The sequence below is a fragment of the Lepidochelys olivacea genome (genome assembly GCF_965140295.1).
Source record: "Lepidochelys olivacea isolate rLepOli2 genome assembly, chromosome: 19".
NCBI lineage: Eukaryota > Metazoa > Chordata > Testudines > Cheloniidae > Lepidochelys > Lepidochelys olivacea.
In genome coordinates, this window is record NC_140429.1 from 12,630,059 (window position 1) to 12,642,313 (window position 12,255).

The following is a 12,255-nucleotide window of genomic DNA, read 5'->3' on the forward strand; positions in this document are numbered from 1 at the left end:
TATGTCGAGGTCATTTTGAATTCCAATCCTGTCCTCCAAAGTTCTTGTGACCCCTCCCAGCTTCATTATCTAAGTCATCCATGAAAATATTGATTGGTGCCAGGCCCAGGACAGACCCCAGCAGGACTCCAGTACGTCTGTGCCACAGTCTGATAGCAAACCATTGACAGCTACTCTTTGAGCAGGCTCTTCCAACCAGTTTTGAAACCACCTTATAATACTTCCATCTAAACCAGAGTTCCCTAGTTTGCTTAGGAGAATGTCTTGTGGGACCGTGTCAAAAGACTTACAAAAATCTAGATGATCACATTTACAGCTCCCCTACTGTCCTCTAGCCCAGTAACATACAAAGCCCTAACATGCTACACTTGCAGTATGGCATTAACTCCAGGCCCTTATGTCAGAGAGCATTCCATTTAAATCACCCACCAACATGTGAATGCCCTGGCTGTTACAAGTGCATCATTGTTAATACAGACCTAAGCTTGGCATAGGCTTGAAGACTGTGATAGCAAAATTTACCTATCTGTAAGGCTTCTAGCTGCAGAAAGCAGAGCTCCTCAAACCACTTCCAACATGCAGCTCAGGGGAAGACTGATCACCCTGCAGGTCACCTCACGGCTGGAGGAGTGGGGGGTAGCTGCTGCAGGTGAAATGCATGAGCCAGTGATTTAGCTTCACCTGTACAACTTATTAGCTGGAACCAACCAGAGGATAAGCCTCAGAGGGAAGTGAAAGGAAAGCCGGGTCCAACTCTGCTCTCTCTCACGTGCAGGGCTGTCGGAGCGGAGTGTGTCTGAGTATTTAATGCCACGGGGTGGCTAGCATTTTTACTGGGAGTTGAATTAGGGTGCACAGAACTGCATTGTTAAATTAGGTGAGGCTTGGGCTCCTAACACACTGAGGCACTTTGCAAAGTCCCACCTTACATAAATAAAGTGACTCCAGCCCTTGGAGAACCCACCGTGTGGGAGAAGATGTGGAGGGCCCCCTCCCCCTCCCCCAAAGCATTGCAGCCACCGGCTTTCTAGTTAAGGAGTATTGGGCTGGGGCACCCTTTGAAGCCATGGGCACCATTCACAGCACTCACGACTGAGGAACACAGAAACCCCGCAGTGGTTCCCTGCTCTGCATCAGCAAATCCCATCAGGCCTGACAAACTCACTGCACCCAACACACTGCTGGGTCTAATATCAATTGAACATTGTGGCACCAACACAAAGGAAGCTCTGTTTGCATATTAAGTCAACAGTAAAGCAGGTTGAGGAGGGGCTGGAGGGATATGAAGACATTGGAGATGAAGATCAAAGTTGGGTCCTGGAAACAAAAGTCCTGTTCTTTTTGTTCCCTCAGGGGTGGATAATAAAATGTCATTTTGCTTCACCTTATATTTCCCCCAAACTCATTGTTTTGGCCCCAGACTCAGGCCAGCCCCCCCCCCCCGATCACCCCATTTAGCACCAACAAATCTCTCCCGCTGAGGCGGGGGGGTAACAAGGTAACACCCAGTCCTGGGTGCCCCGAGAAAGTGTCACATGCGCCACGCCCTGCCCCAGCACGTGGGGGAAGGGAGCAGAGCATGCTGCCTCGATATCCCTGGGGAATAACAACACTGAGCACTTGTCCTGGGTGGAGGTCAGGGGACTTTACAAAGGACCATCATCCCCAGAGTACACAGGTCCCACTGGAGAGGAGGGCTGGTCCAGTGTCTCAGGAGACATGGCTCCAAATCTCTGTCCTTTCCCAGACTGCCTGTGTGACCTTGGACAGGTGACTGGATCTCTTTCTGTGAGTCCATTTACCATGTGTGAAATGGGGATAAAACTCTTTTGTTCTCTGCCATGTCTAATTTGAAGGGAAGCTCTTTAGGCCAGGGGCTGGCTCTCGGTAGTACTGTGGGGCCCTGACCTCATTTGGGGCCTCTCGGTGCTACTGTAACAAATGGTAAACCCTAATATTGCTGTGAGCAAACCCTGAAAATAAAGCAGCTCCATGCTAAATCCACAGCCGCTCCAAGCCCCCGCTCCCCGCTGAGCGAACAGCTCTGATCCCTGCACTGTTTGGGCTGCCGATGCTGCTATTTTAACCTTTCTGCTTTGCGTTGGAGCCTGATTTTAAAAGGCAGCTGAAGGGCTGCTATTAAAACGCCCCCTGCACGATCCTGACAGCAGCAGCCGACTTCTACAGAAAATGACACGTCAGAGCCGAGGCCTCTCAGAGCCAAATAAGTGTCTAGCTCCGTTTCTTGGGACATTTGGCTAGTCCCCCCTATTCTTCAAACCCTCCAGAGGACGGCAGAGGAGCTGGGAGCCCAATTTCTGTACACCCGGAGGATTCACTTGAGCCTTTTCACCTCCTCCAGGGTGGGCATTTAGGCTCGGCTGTGGCCTTATCACAGGTTGTGTTTGGATGATTTTTGTTCTTACATCTCTCTCCATTTGTCCCCTTTGAAATGAGTCACTTCCTTTCGACACGCCCTCCTTGGGGTGGGAAGGGGTTGGTGCTAGGTTCAAGTGCAGTATGTGACCAGTTGGGATGTGGTGCTGGTCCACCGGGGGGGCAGTAAAGGAGTTTAGTTGATGGAGGGTACCATGGCTACATACCCATACCTCACCTAACTCTGTGTCTCCTGGGATACTTCAAGTGTGAGCTCTTGGGGGGCAGGAGCTGCCGATACATTCAATGAATGTACAGCCCCTAGCGCAATGGGATCCTGATCCCTCACCGGAATGTCATCAGTACTGTGACAGGTCGGGCCAGATGGCTACAGGGGAGAGTAATAGAAGGCAGATATATTAGCCCCAGGTTAAGTAGGTCCCTTTTCCCTGGGTAAGATAACAGAAAAGGTCCCAGAACACTCAGGAACCTTCTGGAGACAATTAAGACAGACAAGCTGATTAGAACACCTGCAGCCAATCAAGAAGCTGCTAGAATCAATTAAGGCAGACTAATCAGGGCACCTGGGTTTTAAAAAGCTCACTTCAGTTTGTGGTGTGCGTGTGAGGAGCTGGGAGCAAGAGGTGCTAGGAGCTGAGAGTGAGAACGTGGACTGTTGGAGGACTGAGGAGTACAAGCATTTTCAGACACCAGGAGGAAGGTCCTGTGGTGAGGATAAAGAAGGTGTTGGGAGGAGGCCATGGGGAAGTAGCCCAGGGAGTTGTAGCTTTCACACAGCTGTTCCAGGAGGCACTCTAGACAGCTGCATTCCACAGGGCCCTGGGCTGGAACCTGGAGTAGAGGGAGGGCCCGGGTTCCCCCCAAACCTCCCAACTCCTGGTCAGACACAGGAGGAGATGACCTGGACTGTGGGTTCATGAAAACGGCCCAACTGAGGGCTGCTGTGAAGTTCCAAGGCGAGCAAATCTGCCAATAAGTGCAAGACCCACCAAAGTAGAGGAGGAACTTTGTCACAACTGGTTTTAGAAGTGGGATCTGGTGTGCACAGCACGGTGGAAGAAGGAGGGTGTTTGGAAAAAAAAAAAAAAAGGGAGAGGGTTTATTTTTTTTTTTTTCACCACAATGGAGGAGGTAGGGCGGGCACTGATACAAGCCACGGCTGCCCAACAGGAGGCTCCCCGTGTCCAGGCAGCCGCCCAACAGGAAGCAGGTAAAGGCCCTTACAGAGCTGAACCGTGGCCATGATGGGATGCAGATCATGTGGGCCAGCAATTGGCTGCAGAAAAAGATGCGGGAGGATGATGTAGAGGCATACCCCCTGGCCCTTGAGAGGACAGTCCTGCGGGAGGCTTGGCCCCAAGAACAGTGGTCTGGTATCCTTGCTCCATTCCTCTGTGGGGAGGCCCAGAAGGCCTACTATGATTTGCCTGAAGAGGCTGCGGCAGACTATCCCCAGCTGAAAGCAGAGATCCTGGCCAGATCTGGGGTAACGACCGCAGTGCGGGCCCAGCGATATTATGAGTGGAGGTACCAGGAAAACAAAACCTGAGGTCCCAATTATATGACCTCATCCATCTTGCACGAAAGTGGTTACAAACTGAATCCCGAAGTCCGGAGGAGATAGAATCATAGAATATCAGGGTTGGAAGGGACCCCAGAAGGTCATCTAGTCCAACCCCCTGCTCAAAGCAGGACCAATTCCCAGTTAAATCATCCCAGCCAGGGCTTTGTCAAGCCTGACCTTAAATACCTCTAAGGAAGGAGATTCTACCACCTCCCTAGGTAACGCATTCCAGTGTTTCACCACCCTCTTAGTGAAAAAGTTTTTCCTAATATCCAATCTAAACCTCCCCCACTGCAACTTGAGACCATTACTCCTCGTTCTGTCATCTGCTACCATTGAGAACAGTCTAGAGCCATCCTCTTTGGAACCCCCTTTCAGGTAGTTGAAAGCAGCTATCAAATCCCCCCTCATTCTTCTCTTCTGCAGGCTAAACAATCCCAGCTCCCTCAGCCTCTCCTCATAAGTCATGTGTTCCAGTCCCCTAATCATTTTTGTTGCCCTTCGCTGGACTCTCTCCAATTTATCCACATCCTTCTTGAAGTGTGGGGCCCAAAACTGGACACAGTACTCCAGATGAGGCCTCACCAATGTCGAATAGAGGGGAACGATCACGTCCCTCGATCTGCTCGCTATGCCCCTACTTATACTAGAGGTTCTTGTCATTGACCGGTACAGGAGAGGACTACCACCAGACCTTCACGCCTGGGTAAGCCATAACGAACCCTGCACCTATGACGAGGTTGTCGCGCTGGTAGAGAGGCGAAGGACGGCGAGGGAGCTGACCCGACCCATTAAGGAAGAGGCACCCTGGGTTACACCCCGGGTAAGCACCAAGCCCTAGAGCTCGGGTGACTCGGCCACCAGGAGAGCCCAGGTGGAAAAAGAGAGGGGCTGAAGGCCACCAGAAGCCACAAAGAGTCGGAGCACTGAGGGGTAAGAGGATCATGACGTTAGACTGCCCAAACCAAGAGACAGGGGAACGCCTAGGGCTCCATACAGATGTTACGCCTGCGGGGAGTGGGGACACTCTTCGATGACTCCCAGCTCCAACATTCTTTTTACCTCTGCCTTGATCTCCTCCCTTTTTGCCGCTGGGACCTGATAGGGCCTTAAAGTTACCTTTGCCCCAGAGTCTGATAATGTGGTGATATGCTTCGGTGGTCCAACCTGGTTTGGTTGAAAACACGTCCTGGTATTGGTTGATCATCTCAGTTACCTCCTTCTTCTGGTTTGGTGTCAGATCAGTGGATATCAGCCGATGCAGTGTAACCTGGGGAACTGGGCAGACCCATGCTCCCTAATCCACCTTGTGGGGGTCTCACTAACCCCACATATGTATACCAGACCAGTGAAGCTAAATGGGGTAGAGACCAGAGCACTGGTTGATTCGGGGAGTGCTATCACGTTTGTCTTAGGGAAGCTCGTGACACATAGTCAGCTGCTGTGGGCTAAGTATATGGGGAGAACATGCGTGCATGGGACAGTTGGTTATTACCCCACCATCCCAGTAAAAATTGAGATTCAGGGGAACACTACTGAGGTAGCAGCAGGTGTAGTCCCTAAACTCCCATACGTGGTGCTCATAGGGAGGAATTTCCCAGGGTTTGAAGACTTACTCCTGGTAGGGGAATTGGAGAAAGGGGGAAGCCCTGAAAGTAGTGAGGCATCCACAGTAGACTGTCAACCCCCAACCTTCTCTGAAATATCCCCAGATTTGTTCTCCACTCCCAGACAGCGTAGAAAGACGTAAAGGGAAAGAAGGGCAGCTAAGGCCTTGGGAACCCGAATACTGGCCCAAAGCCAGAGGGTCGCTCTTGTAGGTAGGCAGACCCGAGCAGCTGAAAAGGAGGCCACCCTGGAGGGAGAAGCACCTGAGTCTGACCCACACCCTAATGCCTCTGAACCAGTAGAGGCAACAGAGACTGGCCCCCTAGATCTCTGGCAAATTAGCCCCAGGAGAGGAAATTTTGGACGGGACCAGGCTGAAGACCCAAGATATGACAACATTAGGAAGGAGGTGACCGAAATAGATGGGGTCCCCGTGGAAGGCAAAACCCAGGGACCGGGACCCTACTTCATAATGAAGAAGAACCTCTTATATCAGGTTGCACCAGTACAGGGGCAGAAGGTATAGCAGATTCTAGTACCTCAAAGAACACCAGAATGCTGTATTAAGTCTGGCCCATAGTCATCTTTTTGGGGGGCATTTGGGGGTAGAGAAGACCCTGGCACGATTATTCTGGCCTGGAGTACATGAAGAAGTGCGGAGGTACTGTGCGTCCTACCCGGAGTGTCAGCTGCACAGTCCCCATCCCCACTTGAGGGCACCTTTAGTACCCCTTCCCATCATAGAGGTCCCCTTTGAGCAAACAGCCATGGACCTAGTGGGACCCCTGGAGAAGACACTCCAGGGCCACCAACATGTACTTGTCATTCTGGATTATGCTACTTGCTACCCAGAAGCCATCCCCCTGTGGAACACGGCCTCTAAAATGATAGCTAAAGAGTTGTGGGGATCTTTGCCCAAGTGGAGCTACCAAAGGAGATATTAACAGACCAAGGTACCCCATTTATGTCAAAGCTAATGAAGGACCTCTCTACTCTGCTCCATATATATACCCTGAGAACTTCAGCCTATCATCCGCAGACTGATGGGCTGGTAGAAAGGTTTAACCGAACCCTCAAGGCAATGATAAGGAAAGTGGTAAGTCGAGACGGGAAGGATTGGGACACCCTACTACCCTTATGTTTGCAATCCGGGAGGTACCTCAGGCCTCAACTGGGTTTTTCCTCCTTTGAATTATTATACGGACACCACCCCCGTGGCATGCTAGATATCTCAAAATAAATCTGGGAAGAGGAACCCAATGAGGGGAGAAATATAATTGACCATGTGTTGCAGATGCAAGAACGGATAGCCTGGGTCACCCCTATTGTACGGGAACATTTGGAAAAGGTACAGGAGGCCCAACGAACCCATTACAATCGCCAGGCAAAAGTCTGACAGTTCCAACCAGGGGATCAGGTGATGGTGTTGATACCCACGGCAGAAAGCAAGCTTTTGGCCCAATGGCAGGGGCCCCATGAGGTGGTTGAACCCGTGGGGGAAGTAACCTACAAGGTGTGGCAGCCAGGACACCCGGAAACAAGAACAAATTTATCACATTAACCTCTTAAAGCCTTGGCACCAACAAGAGGCGTGTGTAGTGGCCCAAGAGACCCCGATCTAGGGAAATAGCGTGCAGGAGCAGATCAGGATATCCACTGATCTGACACCAAACCAGAAGAAGGAGGTAACTGAGATGATCAACCAATACCAGGACGTGTTTTCAACCAAACCAGGTTGGACCACCGAAGCATATCACCACATTATCAGACTCTGGGGCAAAGGTAACTTTAAGGCCCTATCAGGTCCCAGCGGCAAAAAGGGAGGAGATCAAGGCAGAGGTAAAAAGAATGTTGGAGCTGGGAGTCATCGAAGAGTCCCACAGTCAGTGGTCAAGCCCGATTGTGTTGGTGCCCAAACCCGATGGCACCACTAGGTTTTGTAATGACTTTCGCCGGCTGAATGAGATATTCAAATTCGATGCATACCACGTACCCGTATCAATGAGTTAGTTGACTGCCTGGGCAATGCCCGATTTTTGACCACCCCTGATTTAACAAAGGGATACTGGCAGATTCCACTTGCCAAAGATGTGAAAAAAAAAGACGGCATTCTCGACACCAGAGGGTCTGTTTCAATATACTGTTCTTCCTTTTGGACTACATGGGGCACCTGCCACCTTCCAGCATCTTATGGACAAGCTCCTACGGCCCCATACCAGTTATGCAGCGGCATACTTGGATGATGTGATTATTCACACTCCCGACTGGGAAACCCACTTAGGAAAGGTGGAAGAGGTTCTGGACACGCTAAGACAGGCTGGACTCACAGCTAACGCAGACAAGTGTGCTATAGGGCTAGCCGAGGCTAAATACCTTGGCTACATTGTAGGAAGGGGCATGGTCAAGCCCCAGCTAAACAAACTAGAGGCTATCCAAATTTGGCCCCAGCCAAATTGGAAAAAGCAAGTCCGGGCATTCCTGGGTGTGGTGGGGTACTACCGATTATTTATTCCCCATTTTGCTACCAGAGCAAGTCCCCTGACAGACCTGATAAAAGCCTGGGGTCCAGAGATGGTGAAGTGGACAGATGCCGCAGAGAAAACATTCATGGATCTACGGACAGCCCTCTGCAGTAACCCCGTGCTTATAGCCCAAGACTTCAATAATGAATTCATTTTACAACATGCATCTGAAGTGGGATTGGGAGCTGTCCTATTGCAGATAGTCGGAGATGAAGAACACCCAATCCTCTACCTCAGCAGGAAACTCCTCCCGAGAGAGCAGAAGTATGCTGTGGTTGAAAGAGAGTGCCTAGCTGTGAAATGGGCCACGGAAACACTACGTTATTACCTTTTGGTGCAACGGTTTACCCTTGTGACTGACCATGCACCCATCCAGTGGATGCAGCGAAATAAAGAGAAGAATGCAAGGGGGACCAGATGGTTCCTGTCCCTACAACCTTTCCAATTCACCATTCAACACCGGGCTGGAAGCCACAATGGCAATGCAGATGGCTCGTCCCAAGTTGCCCAGCCCCGCAGTGTTGAGCGGGGCGGGGGGTGGGATATGTGATAGGGTGGGCCAGATGGCTACAGGGGAGAGTAATAGAAGGCAGATATATTAGCCCCAGGTTAAGTAGGTCCCTTTTCCCTGGGTAAGGTAACAGGGAAGGTTCCAGAACAATCAGGAACCTTCTGGAGACAATTAAGACAGACAGGCTGATTAGAACACCTGCAGCCAATCAAGAAGCTGCTCTGGTCCTATGGTGAGGATAAAGAAGGTGTTGGGAGGAGGCCATGGGGAAGTAGCCCAGGGAGTTGTAGCTGTCGTACAGCTGTTCCAGGAGGCACTCTAGACAGCTACAGTCCACAGGGCCCTAGGCTGGAACCCAGGGTAGAGGGCGGGCCTGGGTTCCCCCCAAACCTCCCAACTCCTGGTCAGACACAGGAGGAGTTGACCTGGACTGTGGGTTCACAAAAACGGCCAAACTGAGGGCTGCTGTGAAGCTCCAAGGCGAGCAAATCCGCCAATAAGCACAAGACCCACCAAGGTAGAGGAGAAACTTTGTCACAGTACAAATAAAAACTGGAAGCTGTACTGACAAATTTCCCGCTTTCTGGAAATGTGACCCAGGCTGGGGCTGAGCTCAGGTCTCAGTTCCATGGGGGCACAGTGGTGGCAGAGCACAGCCTGGGGGGGCTCCAAAAAGAGGTGCATGTGTCTAGCTGACGTTACGCCAGATCAAGTGCAGCCTGTGAGTCCCTGGGGCGGCAGCCACCTTCTCCTTATTGACAGGTTTTAGAGAAGCAGCCGTGTTAGTCTGTATCCGCAAAAAGAAAAGTACTCCTTTCCGTCTCCTTATTGCTGCAGAGTGAGGCTAACAAGGATCCAGGGCAGGTCTGCACTACAGGTGATTTCTAGTCATCTAAGAAAGGGCAAGTCAGAGCTCACATACTACAACGGGGCTATTTTGGAATTGGAGGTTGATGCAGCATTCGGTGCAGGCCGTGGGCAGCTGGCAAGCTGCCAGCCTGGCCCTTGCAAAGCCAGCAGTCCCTGCACGGAGCAGAGGTGGAGTGAAAGGTCACTCAAAGCAAACGGCTTTTTTTAAAATTTCAAGTCATTTGTCTCCTTTTCCAGAGAAATGGCCAGGGAGCACGGGGTGTAAAAGGGCAGCCAGCAAAATGCTGCGGGTGAACGAAGCCAAGAGCAGACCTGGGGCCTTGGCTCTGTCTACACTGCCGTCACCGGGTGTGATTGCCGCTTGAGCTGACGCACCTGAACTGGCTTTAATCTAGCTAGCTCAGCTACCGGAAGCCGCAGCAGCATGAGCCAGCCCTGCAAGGAGCTTACCCGGTGTTCCAGGCAGGTTTGCCACGGCATCACTGTTCCGCTGTCGAAGCTGGCTGGATTAAAGCTAGCTCAGGCCTCCCGGAATGGGAGACTCTGGATATTTGTCCCCAGCATGTTAAGGGGGGAGGCCCAGGCCCAGGGACTAGCTGCAGTGCCAGAGCCTCAGCAACCAACTCGTTGGCCATTGGAACGGTTTCCCAAGGGCCATGGTAGATTCTCTGTCGCTCGGGAACCTTCCCCTCGGGACTGGATGTCTAAGACTACAGGAATTCCAGCTCAACCACAAGTGACTTCCTGGGTGAGGGTCTCTGGCCTGTGCTATGCAGGGGCTCAGAGCAGATGGTCACTACGGCTCCTGTCTGGCCTTCAGCCCAAGCCAGTCACTCCCTACCCCGCTCAGCTCAGGCATTACATTGCAGCACAGAGCCTCCTTGACAAAATCCAGGAGATACCACTCCTGCCACTTTTCAAGGCTGTATGGGAGGCGCCCATCTGGTCTGTTACCAACCACCTCCCCAGTGGACACTGCCTTGCTGTGGCGAACAGAATGGGGATGAGCTGATCCCTCTGTAAGATGCTCCTTCCTCCTCCCGCTGCCTGCTGAGCGGCTGCCTGGCTCAGGGTGATGCTCAGATCAGATTTGTTTTTAAGAAGGGACGAGTTTCAGGAAAGCAAATGGGCACATCCTGCAGCTGTTACTCAGGCAAAATTCCCACTGGTTTTAATGGGAGTAAAACCCGAGTGAGGACAGGTGAGTAGGGCCCAGGAGAAAAACAGTGGGTTCTTGCTCTTAAAAGATTTGTTTACCCAAACTTCCCCCTGCCATATAATATTTAGCACTTCCCATTGTTGAAGCACTTCAGACATGTTCACGAGTTTATCTTCACGACACCCTGGTGCTACCGATGATTTTCCCTTTTTGTTTTAAAACAGATGTGGAAACTGAGGCAGGGTGATGTTAAGTGACTTGCCAATGGCCACAGAATGAGCTGGCAGCTGAACTGAAGACTTGTGTGATCAATTCACTCATAATATTTACAGAGCATATTTTATCCAAGGATCTGTAAGTGCTCTAAAAAGGAGGCGAAGTCTCATCATGCAGATGGGGAAACTGAGGCACAGCATGTTTATGTGACGTGAGGCCACACTGAGTCAGAGGGAAAGCGGGGATTAGATTTCGCTAAACTGACTGTGGCTAGTGCCTTACCCACTGGACTATGACAAATCCTGCTAGACTACACTGTGCCCCTGAGATGCTGGGCCCACCACAGCACAGTGCTAATGCCTGAGAGCCTGGCCATGAGACGTGTCACTGCTCCTGTGGAGCAAAGCATCGAACAAGCAACATGAAGGCAAAAATTGAACATGACTTTTACCATGAGCAGGCCCAGTCTCGAGGTGGGTTATTAAATGTGAGTCAGGGTGTAGCTAAAAGACAGACGAGTTTTATGTTGCCACTGCCCCTTTAACAACTCCAAAGCCAGTGCTCAGTCTGATTCTCACCCCACCTTCCAGAGGGTAATTGAGGTCATGGTGAAGAATTTGGAAAGGGACGCTGGGCGTGAAATTAGAAACATTTCTATAAAATTCCTCACACAGAAGGAAATGGGCAGCAGACATTTTTCTCCCTTGGCAGGTTAATGCAGAGCTGCGATTTGCCCTGATATAGGCTACAAAGGACCCTTCGACACAGGTATGTCTGCAGCGCCACCAGCAGGCCGGGCTTAGCCAGGTAAGGGGGAAGTGAGGTCTCAGTGGGAATTTTGCCAAATTCACGATTTCAGAACTGGGGGCCTGATTCTCCTCTCACGAGTGTAAATCTATCTACAGCCCCCATGACCTTGCAGCCTTTAATGCATTTACGCTTCCAGCACCAGAAATGCTATTCAGCTGTTTTTAGATGGGGACCAGAGGTACAAAGAATAAAGCCAATGGGAGATAGGCACCTAAATATCTTTGAAGCAGTGGGCCTAAGGCACTTACCCCAGATCATAAGGGAATCTGGGATAGAACAGGGAATTGAACACAGGTCTCCCCAATCTCAGGCTAGCTCCAGAACCTCTGGACCAGCCTTTCTCCCCTGACTGCAGCAGAGTTTAAACTGGTGTAAGCACGGGGCAAATCAGACTCACTGTACAATGGGTGACCTCCTACTGAGTTGTATGGCGGTATGCAGCTCCTTTTGGTCTTGGCTTCTTTTAGCGATAGAACCCAGATCCAAATTCAGCAGGCGGCCCCTATCTTGTAAATCAGACCCCAGGAGCTGAACTCTCCTGATCGTTGGGATGATTCGTTTCACACAGTGCTAGGGTCAAATTCAGAGCTGGTGTAAG

At 51.1% G+C, this 12,255-nt stretch overlaps 1 pseudogene across 1 annotated transcript in view; it reads right to left on the reverse strand.

Annotated features, from left to right (window-relative positions):
• Positions 1–12,255, reverse strand: part of LOC311533274 (NADH dehydrogenase [ubiquinone] 1 alpha subcomplex subunit 1 pseudogene) — a 60,827-nt pseudogene that overhangs the window by 29,882 nt on the left and 18,690 nt on the right. The gene's annotated exons all lie outside the window — the stretch shown is intronic.